Source organism: Lytechinus pictus, chromosome 5 (assembly GCF_037042905.1).
Source record: "Lytechinus pictus isolate F3 Inbred chromosome 5, Lp3.0, whole genome shotgun sequence".
Lineage (NCBI taxonomy): Eukaryota > Metazoa > Echinodermata > Echinoidea > Temnopleuroida > Toxopneustidae > Lytechinus > Lytechinus pictus.
Genome location: NC_087249.1, coordinates 55,332,329 through 55,351,182, shown reverse-complemented (window position 1 = coordinate 55,351,182; position 18,854 = coordinate 55,332,329). Strand labels below are relative to the sequence as shown.

Genomic DNA, 18,854 nt, shown 5'->3' with positions numbered 1-18,854 from the left:
AGGACATTTTTTTAAATATTGCCAGAACTTTTTAAGGGGTAGTTTTAACATTGTAAAACATCATTTATGCATTGAAACGCTATTTGCTTGATTAATTTCATTCTAGACATTTTGCGGAAAATCCTGGATTTTTTTCTATTTGGTTATTTTCTCTAAATATAACGTAACAAATTTTCAGATACCTTCTGTGAAATTTAAAATAGTGCAATTTAGTAAAATACTAATTTTCCCGAAATTTTGCGGGAAAATTGCCAGTATTTGAATCTTTTACCTGACTTTTTTCAGTAAAATCATCAAGAAAGAAATTTCAAGTAAATGTTAAACTCATACACAATTAATAAATGGATATTGAAAATTCTTGACTGAAAATATTATGTGAAATGTTTAGGAATTTGCAGAAATTTTGCAAATATTTCCCCTAAAAAAATTCTACTTAATTCTTTTATCAAATACACCACTGATGATGAGTTTTGAAGTGAATGCTGTGAAAATGTATCATTGCGAAACTTCTCATTAAAAATAATTGAAATTTAGCAGAAATTTTGAATAAAAATATTTAAGATATTTTAATTTTCAAAAAGTATCACCTAAGAATTTTCAAGCATTCTGTGAAATTGATACCCACTGACATTGTGGAAATTCTTGCTTGAAATCTTAAAAGAAAAATTGCTGACAGTAGAAAGAAATTTTTAAAAGATTTTGCATAAAAAACATGAAACTGTCCATTAAAAATTAGCTGCTCTGAAAATGAAGGCGACTTTTATTGCACAATTTTGGAAAGCCAATTTCGGTAAATCGTCTGAAATTTTTGAGGAGTTTTTAAGGCATTTTACGTGCTCCAAACTTAATTTTGTATTTACTGTATTGCATTATCACCACCATCATTATAATCATCACGGTTGTCATCACCACATTAATAATCACATTTAGCAATGGTCAAAATGTATTCCTATGATGTCTATGATCAAGATTATCAATCATATCTAAATGATTCATTTCATACAACATTAGCCGACACTGAATGAAAAATCATGACAGACCACCTAATTCGTCCTCATGACGAATTAAAATCTAGTTTATTTTTATTTATTTTTTTTTTTTTTGGGGGGGGGTTCTCCAGACTCCACATATCTCGCCAGACAAGAAAAAAAAAAAGGTATAGGGGTCTACATGTATTGGGCTACTTTTCAGAATCTATTGGCCACATCTGCCACATTCTTGGGGAAGTTTTATTTAACATTGAATAGGGAGTTGCCTGCCAAGGGCTCTTTTTAAAATTTCTTACGGGCAGATTGCACAAGAGGTTCTTTGCAAGGACAGTCTATGTGTGCCGTTGATTTGTAATAATGTGCCGTATGAGTCACATTTTTAATATCCATCACATATAAATATAAAAAGATATACATGTACATGATGTAGGCCTAAATACATATTATTTTTTTAGATTCAATATGTAGATCTACTACGCCGGGGGGGGGGTACTTAGATTTAGTTTGGCCAAAGGTGTGCGGCTAAAGGTTCGAAACCCGTACCCATATTTACAGGTCATTTTGGCTAAAAAGGTACCCATTATTAGGGATTCATTACAGGGGCGGATCCAGGATTTCCAAAGCCAAGGGGGGGGGGGCACATTTTCGCCTGGAAGACTTGACAAGCAAAACAAAGAAAAAGGTTATCGCCCAAAATGTAAGGTCATTTTGTATTTGCACCTAAGACATTGGAGTAGAATATGGACCCATGTTTAAGGACATTATCTAAAAAATGGGCCATGCTTAGGGATTTTCCAGCATAAAACCATACCCCATGTTTAGGGATTTCTTCAAAAGAGGCGACCCATTCCTGCGGCATATCCCAATATGCCTTATTTCATGAGCACCCCCCCCCCTCCCCCGGGCTACTATGTAGCTGACTCTTGATTTTTATGCAAGCACATGAGGTGCTATATAGATTACAGATTTTTTTTTCACTTTAAATTGTTTAATGGATGATTACAATGCTTTTCCAGGTGCTTTCAGTTAAAGGATGTCTCATATGATGCATCATTATTAATATTGAATGCATAATCATGATTTTTTTTTACATCCTTTTACATCAAGCACAATACTCGGGGGGGGCATATGGTCCCCCTTGACATTTTTCAGAATAAATCTGCCTCTCAAAATGTTATTACCGCACCGCTGACTCACGTTTTACTTTCAAGTCTCGCAACTTTTGAGTAGCTGGTACAAGGATGATTAAAACGGCTAATTTTGACTCGCCGTAATGCCACCCGCCGGCGAATGTAACCAAGGCTTAACCAGTATTATGGTTGTACAAAAAACCTGTAATAGCTGAGCAATTGCATTTTCCCCTTATTGTCAACACCCGATTGGCTTAATACTAAAAGCAGAACATCCTTTACTCAACCATGTTATGAAACAATGGATAACCACTTGTGCATGTACAGATAATGCATGGTGCACATACAGTAAGGGATGAAATTATGATGTGTTGATCACCAGTATAAACTTAAAGTACATGAACGTAATCATAATCACTTCATTTTGCTCAGAATTCACTTTAGTCCATAAATAATGAAAGATATTTTTGAATGAATTTCACATGATTTAGAATGTTCATCATAGGTTAGAAAAAATATGAAAATAAGATTACTTTGCCGAAATGTAGATCAAATCTATTGATACATTAATCTTTTTGACATTGAATAGGCATATCATTGTTTTACACAGTCTTCTGCTCTAAGAATTGCTCCAACTACGTATTGAAGGGTTATATATGAATGTAAGCATAAGCCCATCATAAACACGAAATTGCGGCATGTAATTTGATTTGCTACATGTCATAATACTTGATGTTGCTACATAAAATAATTAAGGTCATGTGGCAACGTGAAATCATACCTACTCGAGTCATTTAGTAATTTCAATTAGTATATGACCTAATTAATTATGACATATAGCTCAAAATTGACTTGAATAATTATGACCAATTTGATTGACCTCAATTATTTGAAGTAGCAACATCAATTATTTAACATAAGCACGCTCAATCGACGTGGAGTAACTCTTCTTTAGGTCATGTTACTATTCGAATTGGAACATGTCATTGTTTAGGTCATGCAGCAATTCAAATTACTTGCTCAAGTAAACAATTACAATTGTAATATCACGCAAAAGGAATTAGCTGTACATGACATAATTCTGTTTTTGATGGGCTTATGCTTCCATTTATTAAGTAAATGGCTTTAATTCTTAATGATTATCCAAAAATTCATATACATAAAATAAACCAATATAAAGAGCATCATATCCAAAGTGATCACCAGTTCACCCAATGTTACAGTACAAAAATAAAAAGCTGATTTTCTTATGTACTTTCACACACGTTATACATGTGCACTGTATGTCACTTGACCCTGGCAGACAATAGAATTGACAAGCAGTGAGTCCTACATGTACATGTAGCTGCCTGGTTTGCATACTTTAATGTTATATGAATTTCAATCATGGCCATGTGCTGTTTATACACTAAATGGAGGGATCTTGTCATAATGTTATGTCAATTAAAAACTGAATAAAATCCCAATAATCCTGAATAGACTAGCCCCCTTGCAATGGACATTGTAATCTTGTTTTCTTTTACCTTTCATTCTTTTTGAAAATTTTCATACAACTAGGGCTGGGACTAAAACCCGGGTACCCGAGTCCCGCCCGGAAGCCTCAGGTACCCGGGTAGAAAAATCAATACCCGATACCCGAAAATTGCTCACCAGTATAACGTACATGTATTTGGTTTGTATTGCGTAGTGTAAGATATGATTGTAGCTCATCACAAAAGTACACAAGCCTCATTTTGAATTTCACCAATTACCCTCTAAATATCCATAAATATACAAGTTTTCAAGTGATGATGATGTGACCGAGATCGTTCAATCGTCGCCATGTTTCTTTTGCAGCGCAGTGACGTCATCCAGCCACTGCGACGCAAACCAATTTATGAATGAAAATATAGTAAGCATGCGCATTGCAAGCCTCAGCCCCACGCAGTATTCCGTCAAAACAAGTCTGCAATACTCTGTCACCTCGTACCAAAATCGACCTACGAAGCGCCAGCCAATCACGTTCTTGTTACCATTTTTAGTTCATCATAAACCGAAAATGGGAACACGATCGTGATTGGCTGGCGCATTTGACGCTCCGAAACCCGGAAATCAATTGACTTTGTTCACGTAGCGATACAAACTCACGAACACGATGTAATATCGACGCTACTTCGTAAAATTTTGACGGAAAAGCAAGAAGTAATAAAAATTTGCTTACCTGTGCAGTATCGGTGAGAAAACAGATCCTCTGAGAATACCTTTTATAATTCATATGAAATATGGGAAAGTGGAATTCTAGGTCGATTTTGTTACGAGGTGACAGATTATTGAAACTCGTTTCGATGGAATCAGGGGGCGGATCCAGCTTTCGCCAATAGGGGGGGCCGAAAAATATTTTCACCAACATTTTTCTCGATTGCCCGCTATTATCTGATTTTTTGTTGTTGGTTTTTCAGGGGGTAGTCCTAACTAAAGACTGAAGTTTTAGTTTTTATTGTTATAAACAAGATAAGGTATCTCATGTGGTCTTAATATAATACGCGAGCGCGAGCTCAAATTCTTTGATATTTTATGTCCTTTGACCTGAAGATTCTGAGCAGTTTTTATAATCATGAAGAAAGATAAGTATCCAACTAAACAATGCGAGCACGAAGCGCGAGTCGAAATGTTAATATAGTAACGTGAAAAGGGACTCAATTAGGAATTTTTTAGTGATTAATGAAGAGGATACAACTATCACCAATTAGATAATGAGTGTGCAAAGCGCGAGCGAATTTTTTTCGATATATATTATATTTTCCTATTCTTCCCCTCACCTTTTTCTTGTTTCCTTTCGGGTCGGGCCGGCTGTATGAGGCTGTAAATTACACATCTTGGGTATAATACCTCTGTCTTACTTTTCTTTCTGTCTTTCATCGTTTCTATCAAGTTACAGAGTACACTTTTTTCTGCAGGTTGCCAAAAAATAGGGGGGGCCGGGGCCGGCTCGGCCCCCTCCTGGATCCGCGCCTGGATACTGCGTGGGGCACGGGAGGCTTGCAATGCGCATGCTTACTATATTTTCATTCATAAATAGGCTTGCATCGCATTGGCTTGATGACGTCACCTATGGGGTTTTTCCACCAGTCATATTTCAAGCGACATGATTTTCGGGTACCCGCCCGAAAATTACCACGGGTACCCGAAGAGAAAAAAACCCGAAAGTCCCAGGCCTACATACAACTCTTTGGGTTTTTTTATACTTAATTAGAGCTTTTATGATTATAAATGTAATTGAATAATTTGACTTAAATGTATATTACTGGTATACTAATTGTGAATTTTTAGCAAGAAACAGCATTTGTGTTGGATTAGTACATAAAAATGTTGCGAAATTTTCGGAACAGCGTACCTAGGCATCACAAATTTGGTCTCAAAAGATGTGCAAGACTTGAAAGTAAAAAGGCAGCTTACAGCCTCCCAGTTATTAACCCTTAGTTAAATTGGACCAATTTGACCCCCCCCCCCTTCCAAAAATTTTGCGACCATGCTGTCGCACAATTTTTTTAAAACATGCCTCTTTCTAGTCTTGTGCATCTTTTGAGACCAATCTTGTGTCACCCGGTACGTGGTTCTGTAATAACGTGACATTATGTAAGTACATGTCATACCAAAAATTGCTCAAAAACGTGATTTTGTGTACAAAGTCAATGCAATAGAGCAAAAAGTATGATTTTGTATTCTAATTACGCATAAATTAGTATTATCACTTAATAACAATTTGCGTGAAATAATTTACAATTTAATTTTGTAAATTATGCCCTAGACAACCCATGTGCCAATCTTCGACGCAATTGTGCGGTCGAGATCTCAAAGGAGGGGGGGGCTGGAAACCCCCCCCCCCCCCCCGGCCATATCAACTCCCAAAATACCCTGGCCTTAGTTGACTTTCTGGCTCCTCTTGAGTAGTCACCATTCATTGGACAGCTTGTTTCGGCAGCCTCCCTAAGAAGTTTTTATCCACGTCTGTATAGCATGAGGCAGCTTAATCTGTAGAAAAAAACCACACGTACCATTACGATAACATGAACAACATAAAAATAAAAGAAATAAGGTGTTTTGCCACCATCTAGATCTCTTTTCACAAGTACATACCTATCGGATCATGAGGTCCTTGCGGCTATCTCTCTTAGCATATTCTTGCTTATAAAGCAAACTAAGCCGAATATTCAAGAGTGACAAACAATTTATAATGCAAACAAATTGTCATAAGCACATATTGAAACTCTTTAATAAAAAAATGAAGAATAAATCTACATCTTCTAACAAGGATTTTCAACTACACTGTATGCCACTGCATGAATACAATCTGCTTAATTTTGCAATTATAATATCTACTGAAGTGAATGCCTACATAATCACCTTTTATGAACTCCAATCGTGTCGTGTACATGAACATGGCCTTTTCTGTGTACACCTGTAGTATCTTTCCCACATAATGCTGAACTTGCTGCTCGATCATCCAGAGATCCCTCTTTGAATCTTTAATGAAATGAAATGAATTTGAGTGACATAGTAAAATTTTATTTGCAGATTAATAAAAATACATGATGATAAAACTTCTTCATTTCCATATTTCAGTGTTACAATTCAGGTGCAAAGAGTCATATTCTTTAATAATATTAAAAATAAAATCAATGAAAACATTAAAAGTAGAGGAGCATTTTAACCTTACTCACAGTCTGTTATTGTCGCTAAAGTCTTTACAATAAGAAGATTGGACACTTTGCCGACATCGCGTAATGCTTTGCATCGATTTACATGTATAATAGTCTTTGTGCCTAGTCTTTTCTATGTAGTGTCTTTAATATGTAGATAAATCATGCGTCCTTTAGCTAATTAGACGAACAATTTCGAAAATTAAAGACGGATCCATATTTCATCAACCGGAAGAGAAATTAGTGCTTAAATGAAGCTATTTGAGGGATATTGATGATATTTCGGGTGAATTGACTTCACATCTTTTCGTAAGTTTGTCATGTTCATAGAAGGCCGGACTTGATTTTATAAAAACCTCTTTTAAATTTGCGGGATTGCCTACCTCGAGTGAAGTTCGTGCAGGCTCCACTCCACTTCACTATTGCCACACTACGCTCCACCTACCCAAACTTTGAGACCGTGAACTGGATCTGATATTCCGAGTGACAAAAAGTGGGATTTTATGGGGGGGGGAATATAAAATTCATGCAACATCACGCTCTTTAAAAAAATTAAAACTAATATTCTTACTGCACACAAAGTTTCACTTCTTCTCCATGCCTCTATCCGTCTCAAAATTGGTGATTTAGAGCCAACATGAAGTTCCTCACACGTATCAATATTCAATACATCGCATGCGCGTGAGGTCGGTCGGGTCTGAGCTCAGACCAGACCCGGTATCTCGCGCATATTGCATCCGCATGCAATGTTTTGAAATCGGCAGCGAATTATGAATATGTGTGAGGAACTTCATGTTGGCTCTAAATCACCAATTTTGAGACTGATAAAAGCATGGAAAAGAAATGAAACTTTGTGTTAAGTAAGAATATTAGTTTTAATTCTTTTTAAAAATCAAGATGTTGCATGAATTTTATATCCCCCCCCCCCCCATAAAATCCCACCTCTGTCATTCAGAATATCAGATTGAGTTCACGGACTCGAATGACGAGTAGGTGGAGCGTAGTGTTGTGTAGCGGTAGTTAAGTGGAGTGGAGCCTGCACAAACTTTGCTCGAGGTAGGGATTGCCATGCAATTGTTGAGATTGTACACAGCGGCACGTAATACACCCATCGGTGCTCTCTTGGCTTCCCATGTGATGCCACTACCGTCTATCATTAAGAAAGAAGTTGACAGGTTGAAGGTTTGGAGGTGTCATAAATATTTACTATTTAGTTAGGTTGTCGTCCCCGATCTGGCGCTAATGCAGTTTCGCACCGGCCGATTACCAGCATACCTCATCACCAATACTTGTTCCCAAATGTCATGACAAGTCTCTCAGTCACATTTCAATGTCAATATACCCAATGCTTTACAAAATATCGTGATCGAGAACGGCTGTATTTCGGCTTCGATCTCAACGTCGTTGAACTAAATCCGTAGACATCGCTTCGCGGATCGCTTGGATTCGCCGTGCACCGTATGTTGATATGGACTGAATTTAGCAACCAAATCATGCGAACATGTGGCAAACGAACTGCCAGCATGCCGCATGTGAATCTTTTGGTTGCATAACTTCAGTCCATATCAACATGACGGCGAGCGGTGAAGCCAAGCGAAGCGATGTTTGACTGAGGATTCAAACGATCGATGTCTTCAAGATCACAGTCAAAATACAGCTGTTACCGCTCGCAATATTTGGAAAAGCGGCGCTAATGCAGTTTCGCACCGGCCGATTACCAGCATACCTCATCACCAATATCTGTTCCAAATGTCATGACAAGTCTCGCAGTCACATTTCGATGTCAATATACCCACTGCTTTTCAAAATATCGTGATCGGGAACGGCTGTATTTCGGCTTCGATCTAGACCTTGTTGATCTAATCCGTAGACATCGCTTCGCAGATCGCTTGGATTTGCCATCGCTGTAATGTTAATATGGACTGAATTTAGCAACCAAATAATGTGAGCGAAGCGATGTTTGACTGAGGATTCGAACGATCGATGTCTTCGAGATCGCAGTCAAAATACAGCCGTTACCCCTCGCAATATTTGGGAAATCAGTGGGTATATTGACATCGAAATGTGAACCAAGAGACTTGTCATGACAGCTGGGAACAAGTATTGGTGATGAGGTATGCTGGTAATCGGCAGATGCGAAACTGCATTAGCGCCGGAAAAGCAGTGGGTATATTGACGACGAAATGTGACTGAGAGACTTGTCATGACTAGCCTGGAGGTGTCTGGGGAGCAAAATTATTTCTACTATACGTAGGCTTAGCACATAAATATTTATTGGCTAATGCAAGTATTTTATAATTCACGATTATCATCGGCCGAAGTTTTTTTTTTTATTGGCACTGCTCATATCGTCGCCCTCTCTTATACGCGTCTTTCAACTAGGCTACGAACAAAGAAGGAAATATAGCGACAAGATCATCGGTGAGTATCTGCTCATCTTCTCACATGATTTTTCTTAATATTTGTATTATTTTTCGTGTAAAAAACTGTATAAGTGCCTAATGGGGGGAAATGAACTTCTTTTCCATTCACAAAATTGTGTGATAAGCAAGTTAAATAAATCAAATATTTTGGAGCAACATTGTTTTCTCAAAAAACTCTCCTTCGTGTGGCCCAATGCCTTGCCAGGCGTCATGGGGAGTAAGCCTACTATAGTAGAAATGATTTTACTCCCAGACGCCTCCAGGCTAGTCATGACAAGACATGATTTGGGACCAAGTATTGCTAGCCTATTGCCAATTGAGGTATGCTAGCACTGTAATCGGCGGGTGCGAAACTGCATTAGCGCCCCCGATCTTGCCTTTCTTGAAATTGTTAACGGACAAGTAGCTTACTATCTTTGATTTAGTCAAGAAGTTAGACTTACGACGGTGTTGAAAAACGGGCCCCTGACCTGGCTACAATACAAACATCCTCACCGCCGCCATCAATACTAGCCAGCCGTTGGCCGTCCCCGGTCGCGCACACCGCAGATCAGCCCCCACCCGTTAAGCGAGCGGGATCGGAAACAATGCCGGTGCAGTGGCCGTACGGTATAGATGATTAAAAAGTCGAAGAAATTTAAGTGCATGCCGCGCCAAACTACGAAAAATGGATCTAACTTACTGTTTAGCCTGTTGTGTGAATGTCTTAAGAAGTCGTTGTCCGAATCTGATCCATATTCTGTTAGTTTTTGTTGCATTATTGACGGCCTTCTTCATCAAGCTTCAGGTTCAGCTGAGCAGTTACGAAAGTTTTTTTTCAAATGGCGGAACCGGAATACGTGTACGCATGCAAATTACTTGTTAGCCGCAGTCCGTGCGTTTGTACGGGGAGGTGGGGGGGGTTCTTACTTTTTACTTGGCAACCAGTCAATTTGACTATTTTCGCCATCATATATATCATATTATTAACGTAAAGTAATTGAATAAAGTAAAATTCAATTATTTTTTTCTTCTTCCTTTCTTTTTCTTTTCTATGTCTTTTAATTTTTTCTTTCTCTTTATTCCTTTTTTTTTATATTAGGATAGGATTTAAAAACATGTCTCACAATTTAAAACCAGGGCTTTTACTGAAAATATGTTATATAGGCCTACTAGTATGCAAGTAGGATGGAGATGACAAAGAAAGAAATGAGGAAAATCACAGCTCCAATCCTATGTATTTTTCATTTTATTTATTTTCAACACATTTTATCCTTTCTTGCGATCGAAGGGAAGATCCCTTTATAAGTTTCAAGTAGTAACAGAAAATAATCTTAGATCAAGTGCCGGCAGGGTATTTTGATAAAGGGTGGAGGAGCAAGACAAGCAAATATAAAGATACCATTTTGAAGCAAAACATAAGAAAAGATAATAACTTTGCCAACGAGGTAAAAAAATAATATGACATCGATCGTGACACTTTAAGGATGGAAAATAGTTTGAAAATATATAGATACAAACTTCATAAAAATTAGAAAAAAGAAGCAAAATAAACTGGCATCGTGATATGTGAACAGAGATACAAGATTGTTCTTGCAATTAAAAAACATATTTACAAACTATATATAGCCTCGCATCATAAAAATAGATTGAAAATATACAAATTTATTTGATTTAAAAAGAAATAGATATAAACCAGCCTGGCTAACATATTGCAAGGTTGCAAAGATATCAACCGGGGATATTAAGCAAAAAAAAGTAGGCCTAAAAATAGAAATTAAATATCCTATTTTTAGTTTATCCTATTCCACCTGTAAAATAGAAAAAAATAGTATGAATAGGAGAACAAAAATTGAACCAATTTTATTTGTAAAAATATATTTGTAACAAAATAGGCCCTTTTTACTAAAAAAAATAAATTAAAAAAATAGATGGGAAACTTGGAAAAATGTATTTTCTCGCAATAAAAACTTCAAGGGGCCATATCGCATTAAAACTTGGTTATCAAACATGTAAAACAAAATATTAGATGGCATTTTAACTGAGATTTATTTTTTAATCAACATTCAACGCTGAATTTTCTTATGTTAATTGTTATGTGATGAACTATAAAGGGATGGTCCGGGCGCTGAAATATTTATTCTAAATAAATAGAGTGAAATTCACAAAGCAAAATGCTAACAATTTCATCAAAATCGGATAACAAAATAACGAAGTTTATCAATATTTTGTGAAAACAGATAGTGTGCACATCGTCATGAATATTCATTTGGTGGGCTGATGATGTGACATCCCCATTTTCCTTTTTTAATGTTAAATATGAAATTATGATTATCTAATTTTTTCAATACATGTGTAAATAATGTGTCTCCATCGTAATGAAGTTGCTGCATTAAATAACTAATGCGGTTAATCAGTTGTCATTCCAATTGTTTAAGTTCTAGGTAGAAATATGTTGAATAAACCTAATTTCATATAATGTACAGAAGAACATGGGATATGACATCATCAGCCCACCTAATGAATATTCATGAGACATGCCTAAATAGAACTGTTTCATGGGAATATTGCAAATCCTTAAAATTCAACTTAACTTCGTTATTTGTCATCCGATTTTTAATAAATTTTAAGCATTTTGCTTTGTGAATTTTACTCTATTTATTGAGTATCTCTAGCCTTGACCTCCCCTTCAATTATTTTCTTGTATTGTTAGAAAGAGATGGATGAAGTAGAATAATACGTTCATGCTTATGTTTTTATTCATTACAATATCTCTTTGAAATTCAACCCGGCTTCCTCGCAACCATTAAGCTCTAAGGGTGTTAGGTGTGTCCTGTATATTTTAACACGTAGGCCTACCCTTTTAAATGTAGTCACTTTTTTTATTATTTATCCTGTTTTTTATGAAAAATAAGTGGCGAACAAACAAAACAAATGATAATTGAAATGTAAAAGAGCGCATGAAAAAGAAATAACCCTGAAAACGAACAAGAGTCCTCAAAATATAAGTAGCCCATTTTGGGGTCAATAATTTTTCGTATTTTTCAGTTCGCGCTTTGCTCCTAGTTTTGATCTAGTACGTATAGTACCCTTTCTCGTAGAAATAGAAGCTATCAAACTTAAAACCTCTGAGTCTCAGTAGGCATAACCACCCCCCCCCCCTCGCTGATATAGACCTACACAATGGGACTTAGCGTTGGGGGCCACGGACCCCCAAAAAAGTTTCACAACAAAGACTGGAGAAAATAGAGTAAAGGAAAACAAAAACAGGGTAAAATATAATTTTCAAATAGGGCCTATATGTCACAATCTAGCTATCACAAAATTAAATTTTCATATAAAAAAATTGTACTTTTTAAAATGAATGGTGCCCTTTTAAGCCATATGGCCTTCTAAAAATATAAGACTCAATACGCTACTGACCTCTCCCGAAACTGAAGAAAAAAGATAAATCCCTCACTGGAAATATAAAAAAAAAATTGTCTGTGGGACAAACAGGGCTTCCATGCAAGTACTGAAGGAAACTAAATTTTTCATGTACCACAGAAAATACACCATAACGTCTGTGATACAGTTTCAGTCATATTTCTGGGGTGGCTGCATGAGAAGTACCGCAGGAAATTTTGAAAGTATAGCACTGGGGTTGCCATAGAATTTTAGAAGTGCCTATAATGAGTCATGCAGGAAATTTCTAAATGTTCATGTACCAAAGAAGTATCACAGGGTTTCCATAGAAGTGCCTTTAATAGGATCGAGTACTGCAGGAAATTTCAAAATTTTCATGTACCACAGAAGTATCACAGGGTTTCCATAGAAGTGCCTATAAATAGGAGTACTGCAGGAAATTAAAAAAATGTTCATATACAACAGAAGTATCGCAGGGTTGCCATAGAAGTACTGCAGGATATTTTAGAATTTTCATGTACAACAGAAGTACGACATAACTATCACATAGTGATACCACAGAACGTCTGTCGTTATTCTGTATACAGTTATTTTACAACAGAAGTATCACACAGGTACGACAGAGTACCATTAAGGTATTGCAGGAAATTTTCATATTTTCATGTACTACAGAAGTATGACAGAACTATCACAGAGTGATACCACATAACGCCTGTCGTTATTCGGTGATACGTCATGTAAAACAGAAGTATCACACGAGTACAACAGAGTGCCATAAAGGTACTGCAGGAATTTTTCAAATTTCCATGTACCACAGAAGTATGACAGAACTATCACAGAGTGAAACCACAGAACTCCTGTCGTAATTCTGCGGTACCGTCGTGTACGACAGAAGTATCACACAGGTACATCAGAGTACCACTAAAGTACTGCAGGAATTTTTTGTAAGGGTCTGATCGTGAGTAGCGAAAAACGGATTAATGATTCGGTGCTTTTCATCGCAATACTACGTAGCTCGGCCCCCGTAGCTGCCGGGGCGCTTCAGATCCGAAGATATCCCCAATCGAAGTGGGCATGTACAGTCAAAAAGCCGAGCTTGGCTGAGTTTAGTTTAATTTACTCCAACGATGTTGTAGGACCATGGACCTAGTCCATGGTAGGACTAAGCCTGTTCATCGATCAAAGTAGAATGTCTATTGCTGCGCTCCTTCAGACAAAAGTAGATGAAGCTTGACATCGTAGGATCTGCCCTTCTACTTTTTTTAAAATAAATAGGCCCCCTATTTTGTAATTGTATGTATATTTAGTTTCCATGGTGTAAAGCTTGGTTTTAAGTGGTAATACTAATAGGCTTCAATTTCTTTGACTTGTAGATGTTCGATTCATCATTAAGGCTAAAATTGCATGTAGCAGTACACATGCACAGGCACTGCAGGGGGGGGCTGTGTGGGCATGCCGGGCCGAAGGACACGATCAATAAAAATAAGGGGCTTAGCATTATTTTTTTAACAGAATTTAAAATAACATGGATGAATTAATCTTATTTTGCCCCTGATTTATTTTCTTTAACTTTTCTTGCAGCTTACTACGAATAATATGTTTCTTTTTATACTAATTTTCCCTGGTGTACAGCTTAGAATGAGTTCTATGCTTATTACGTGGCTGTTACTTTGAGTATTAAGGGAAAATATACATTGGGCCGGCTTTGGACGATATAATCCCGGTCCCCAAAATGTTCAAAAGCATGACCCTACACAGCAGTTGCCCCCCCCCCTGGAATTTTCGAAAATGTAATTTTACTGAAAATTTTCATATCCACTGAAAGTGAGCATGAAAACTTTTAGTTTCACTTTCAAAAATGCAAATTCGGTTAAGTATACAATGTTTACTATGTAATTATTCAACTTTATATGGCAAATAATAAAACCCACTTTACAGAGGGATATTATATTTCAAAACAAGTATTTTGACTGATGAATTCTATCTTGTGTATATGCCTTTTTACTAAGATGAATGGAGATGATGAGAAAAATGGAGATGTTTAGAGGGATGGAAATGAGAGGAATAGAGTTGATGAGGGTGATGGAGGAGACAATGGGAGGAATGGAGGTGATGAGGGCGATGGAGATAAGGGATGGAGGGATCGGAGGATGGAGATGAGAGATGAAAGGATAGAGTGATGGAAATGGTGAGACGAGGGATAGAGATGAGAGGAGGGATGGAGATGATGAGGAAGGGAGATGATTAGAGGAGAGATGTAGATGAGAGGGATACATATAGATAAGAGGAGTGATGGAGATAAAGGGCCAAAGGGGGATGATCATTACTATCGTCATCAACACTAACATCACCATTGCTATCATCTTTTTCATCATCACCACCAACATCATCGATCATCATAACCATCGATACCATCACCACCACCAAAATTGTCACCATCAGCAGCACCAACACCATCATCATCCTCATCACCACCAAAGTCACCTTGATCATCTTCATGATTATTTCTGTATATCTTTAATTTGAATGAAACCACCTTGCACCTTGGAAAATCACACCAGGAAATTACATAAAAATATAACACTGAAAATCTAATACTCAATTGGCATTTTGAAAACATATTGCAAAATTACACACATTTGTGAAATAAATACTTAGTCCAAGTTTTAATTTATTGCCACATCATTCTTGTATTACAATACAATAATGGCCCAAATAAAATAAATATTATTGTTAATTATTAGCTGGTATTTTCTGGTTGCCCGAGTTGAGCTCTACTTGTTAGGCTACCTAGTTTCCCCAACTAGGCCATCAGGTCATCCTTTGGGGTCAATTGAAATTGTATTTTTTCCAAGAAAATGCATTAATTGCCCTTTTAATTTGTTTCATTCGCGCCCCCTAAATGTGCATGTGCCAGGCCAAGCTAGTGTTTTCCTGGTTGCCCGAGTTGAGCTCTACTCATAAGGCTACCTGGTTGCCCTAGCTAGGCTGTTGCCCTGGGGACACTTGAAAAAAATAAATTTCAACAAAAAAACAAGGTGAACCTCGAGTCTCGCCTGATATCACAATCAAACTACAGTGTATGCAATATGATATTTTGACCTTATTTTCCTCTTGGACATGCGTATGGTATTTAATCCCCAATGGTCATCTGTACCAAGTGTAAACACAACTGATGCAAAAACAAAGAAATGAGAGCAATTTGAATTGATGACCCTCATGGACACATATGCATATTTTGGGGCATGCAATAAACTTTCTGTGAGCTATCAAAGTTCTAATCTTAAGCATTTGAAATAGACAATTTAAAATATGTGAGAATATTTCAAATGAAAAAGTAAATGAGGAATTTACATTTGATGCTTCCTGATTAAATAGTGTTTTTTTTTTTAGTAAGGACTGTTTAAATTTAAAAATCATTGAAGATACATCATGTAGTCTGTGAAAGAAACTAAATCTGATAAAAGGTAATTCCAAATATTCATGTGAAATTCTTAGTAATAATGTGCTCTTTTAACCCCAAAACCGCGGGGGGTTGAATCAACCCCCTCCCTCAACATGTTCCACAACCATTCCGCTATGCGAAATTTTACGACCGTGCTGCTCGCCAACTTTTTACTTGGAAGTCTTGCAGAGATGAAATTTACGATGCCTGGGCATGCTGTTGGAAAATTACTCAACATTACATAATACCCCTTTCATATTGCGCTTTTCACCGGCGAACTTCACCGGCGAAGTTCGCCAGCGAAGGGGAAAGTGTCCAGTATGAAAGGTACACAGGATAACTTCACCGGTAAAGTTCGCCGGCGAACTTCTCCACCTCTAGAGGTGGAGAACTTCGCCGGCGAAACTGTTTCACCGGCGAAGTTCGCCGGTGAAAAGGCCAGTATGAAAGCAAACCGGAGAACTCCTCCTCTTTAATGACGTCAGAGGTCAATTTTTTCTCTCCCGAAGTCCCCTGTACCGAGATTCCGCGCGATAGTTGCAAGCTCAGCTGAATGCTATGGCCAAGTAGATATACCCTTGAAAATAATTTTTTTTTACTAACAATATTTATTAAAAAGCAATTTTTACATGTATAAAATGCGCTAAAATATAAAAACAAGGTGATATTGTTTGTTTTTCTCGTAATACTTCCAAAATATGTTGTAATTAAGTTTTTTTATACCTTTTGTAATAGGTAAGAAGTAATGTTTACAATTTTCTTTCGTTTGTTCTGCAATCGCCCGTTGACTTTCTCCGGGGAAGAAATGTCAGTGCGCAAGGTAAATTTTTTTCTTCGCCGGGGAAGTGAGGAATGCGAGGTGGAGAAGTTCGCCGGTCAAAAATGAAAAGGGCAGTATGAAAGGGGTATAAGTCCATGTCAGACCCAAAATTGCTCCAAAACGTCAATGTTGAGTTTTCTCATCTTCTTCATATGGACATGATTATTTTTATTTTCATCATAATTATGCTTCAAAAAATGTTCTGCTATAAATTTGGCAAAAAACTTAAGTTTGAAAAACAAAGATATACATGATAAATTCATAAAAACAATAGAATACATAAGAAATTCATTTTCAATCTAGGATTTCTTTTTTTAATTTTGATTGTTAGCAATAGTATAAAAGTATGATTTATGCAGAAATTAGCATAATTAATTAATATAAAAGATCTGACGATTTCAGAAAAATTAACCAAACAGCATTGCACATGACATCCCCTACTATTATCATACCAATTTTCAAGGCGTTAATGCGATCATTCGCAGAGATCTCAAGGGAGGTTTATTCAACCCCCCCCCCCCTGAAAAAAGTGTTAAAAATAAGACACAAATAAATAATGAAATTCTTACTTGTACACTACAAAAAATACCTGTTCTAGAGCAAGTCCACTGTACAACAAAAAGTTAATGTGAATGGCTAGAGAAAAATAAAACATGCATGACACTGAAAACGTCAAAATAGGATGTAAAATAAGAAATTCACTATTTGCAAAAATCACTTATATGCACAAAACAGGTGATATGCAAACAAGTCTATGATTTCACACACTCACTCTTTCTTCTGTATATCAATATATGAAATATATTATAATACTTGAATTTTTACAATTATGAGAAAACTCTTCATCGAATTGAGTATAGGTTGCCACAATGGCTTTTTACAAAAGTTTCAGGGAGAAATCAAACCATACACCCGTATTTTATACACATTATGAGGGAAAAAACTACTTTTTCATGATATATTACAAAAAGAAACAGTGAGTGGAGAACGTCACTTTGTTACTCATTTGCATACTGACCAGGATGTGCATATATCTGTTTTGTGAAAATAAGCGAAACTTCAAAATGTCAGAACTTTCTCATTTTACATCAAATTTTGATGAAATTTACAGTGTTATGCTCATTGGACTTTTCTCTATTATACCAAAGAAACTTTTTTGTTGGGGTGGACTTGCCCTTCAAGAAAGTACAAGGCTTGTTTCCCTCCAGGGATTCTTATATAGACATGGGTCCCATCGATCACTCATACAGTTGCCCTTCAAGAAAGTACAAGGCTTGTTTCCCTCCAGGGATTCTTATATAGACATGGGTCCCATCGATCACTCATACAGTTGCCCTTCAAGAAAATACAAGGCTTGTTTCCCTCCAGGGATTCTTATATAGACATGGGTCCCATCAATCACTCATACAGTTGCCCTTCAAGAAAGTACAAGGCTTGTTTCCCTCCAGGGATTCTTATATAGACATGGGTCCCATCGATCACTCATGCAGTTGTTGTTGGGTAGCCTCAATCTCATCTCTGGTTGTTGAAGTTCTTACAAAACCTCTTTCTTCTTGCTATGACTTGCATAACATCTGTGATCACTCAACAAACATATGATTGCAACACTGATGTCTCATCACCATGTATTCCCTGAAATTATCCTGTAAATGGAGATTTATTGCCAGAGGTTGCATCTTACTCTGTGTTTTTATTTTAATTTTTTAAGATGACAAAGAGAAAACAATAAATAACTATTCTGTCTTTACATTCTAAGATTTAAAATATATATATGTTTGATCAGGCCCTTTTTTTTTATCCCATATATGGAATCCCTTAAATATCATAGAACTGAGTTTAACATTACTTTACTGGTCTAAAGGCTAAACCTTCCCATACCCTATAAACATTTGTGTGACAAACATACATTGAGCAAAGTAGATGCAATACTTTTTTTTTCAAATAACCAAATTAACCTCTATTTTTTTTCCTAAATGTAAATTAG

General features: G+C 36.7%; 1 long non-coding RNA gene across 1 annotated transcript; it reads right to left on the bottom strand.

Moving 5' to 3' along the window:
- Window positions 1-5,499: 5,499 nt before the first annotated feature.
- On the bottom strand, window positions 5,500-10,016 carry LOC135154152 (uncharacterized). The gene is made up of 3 exons (XR_010293568.1): window positions 9,904-10,016; window positions 6,503-6,622; window positions 5,500-6,130 (listed from the first exon to the last, which is right to left on the bottom strand). It is a non-coding gene; the product is annotated as an uncharacterized LOC135154152 (long non-coding RNA).
- Between the last annotated feature and the right edge of the window lie 8,838 nt (window positions 10,017-18,854).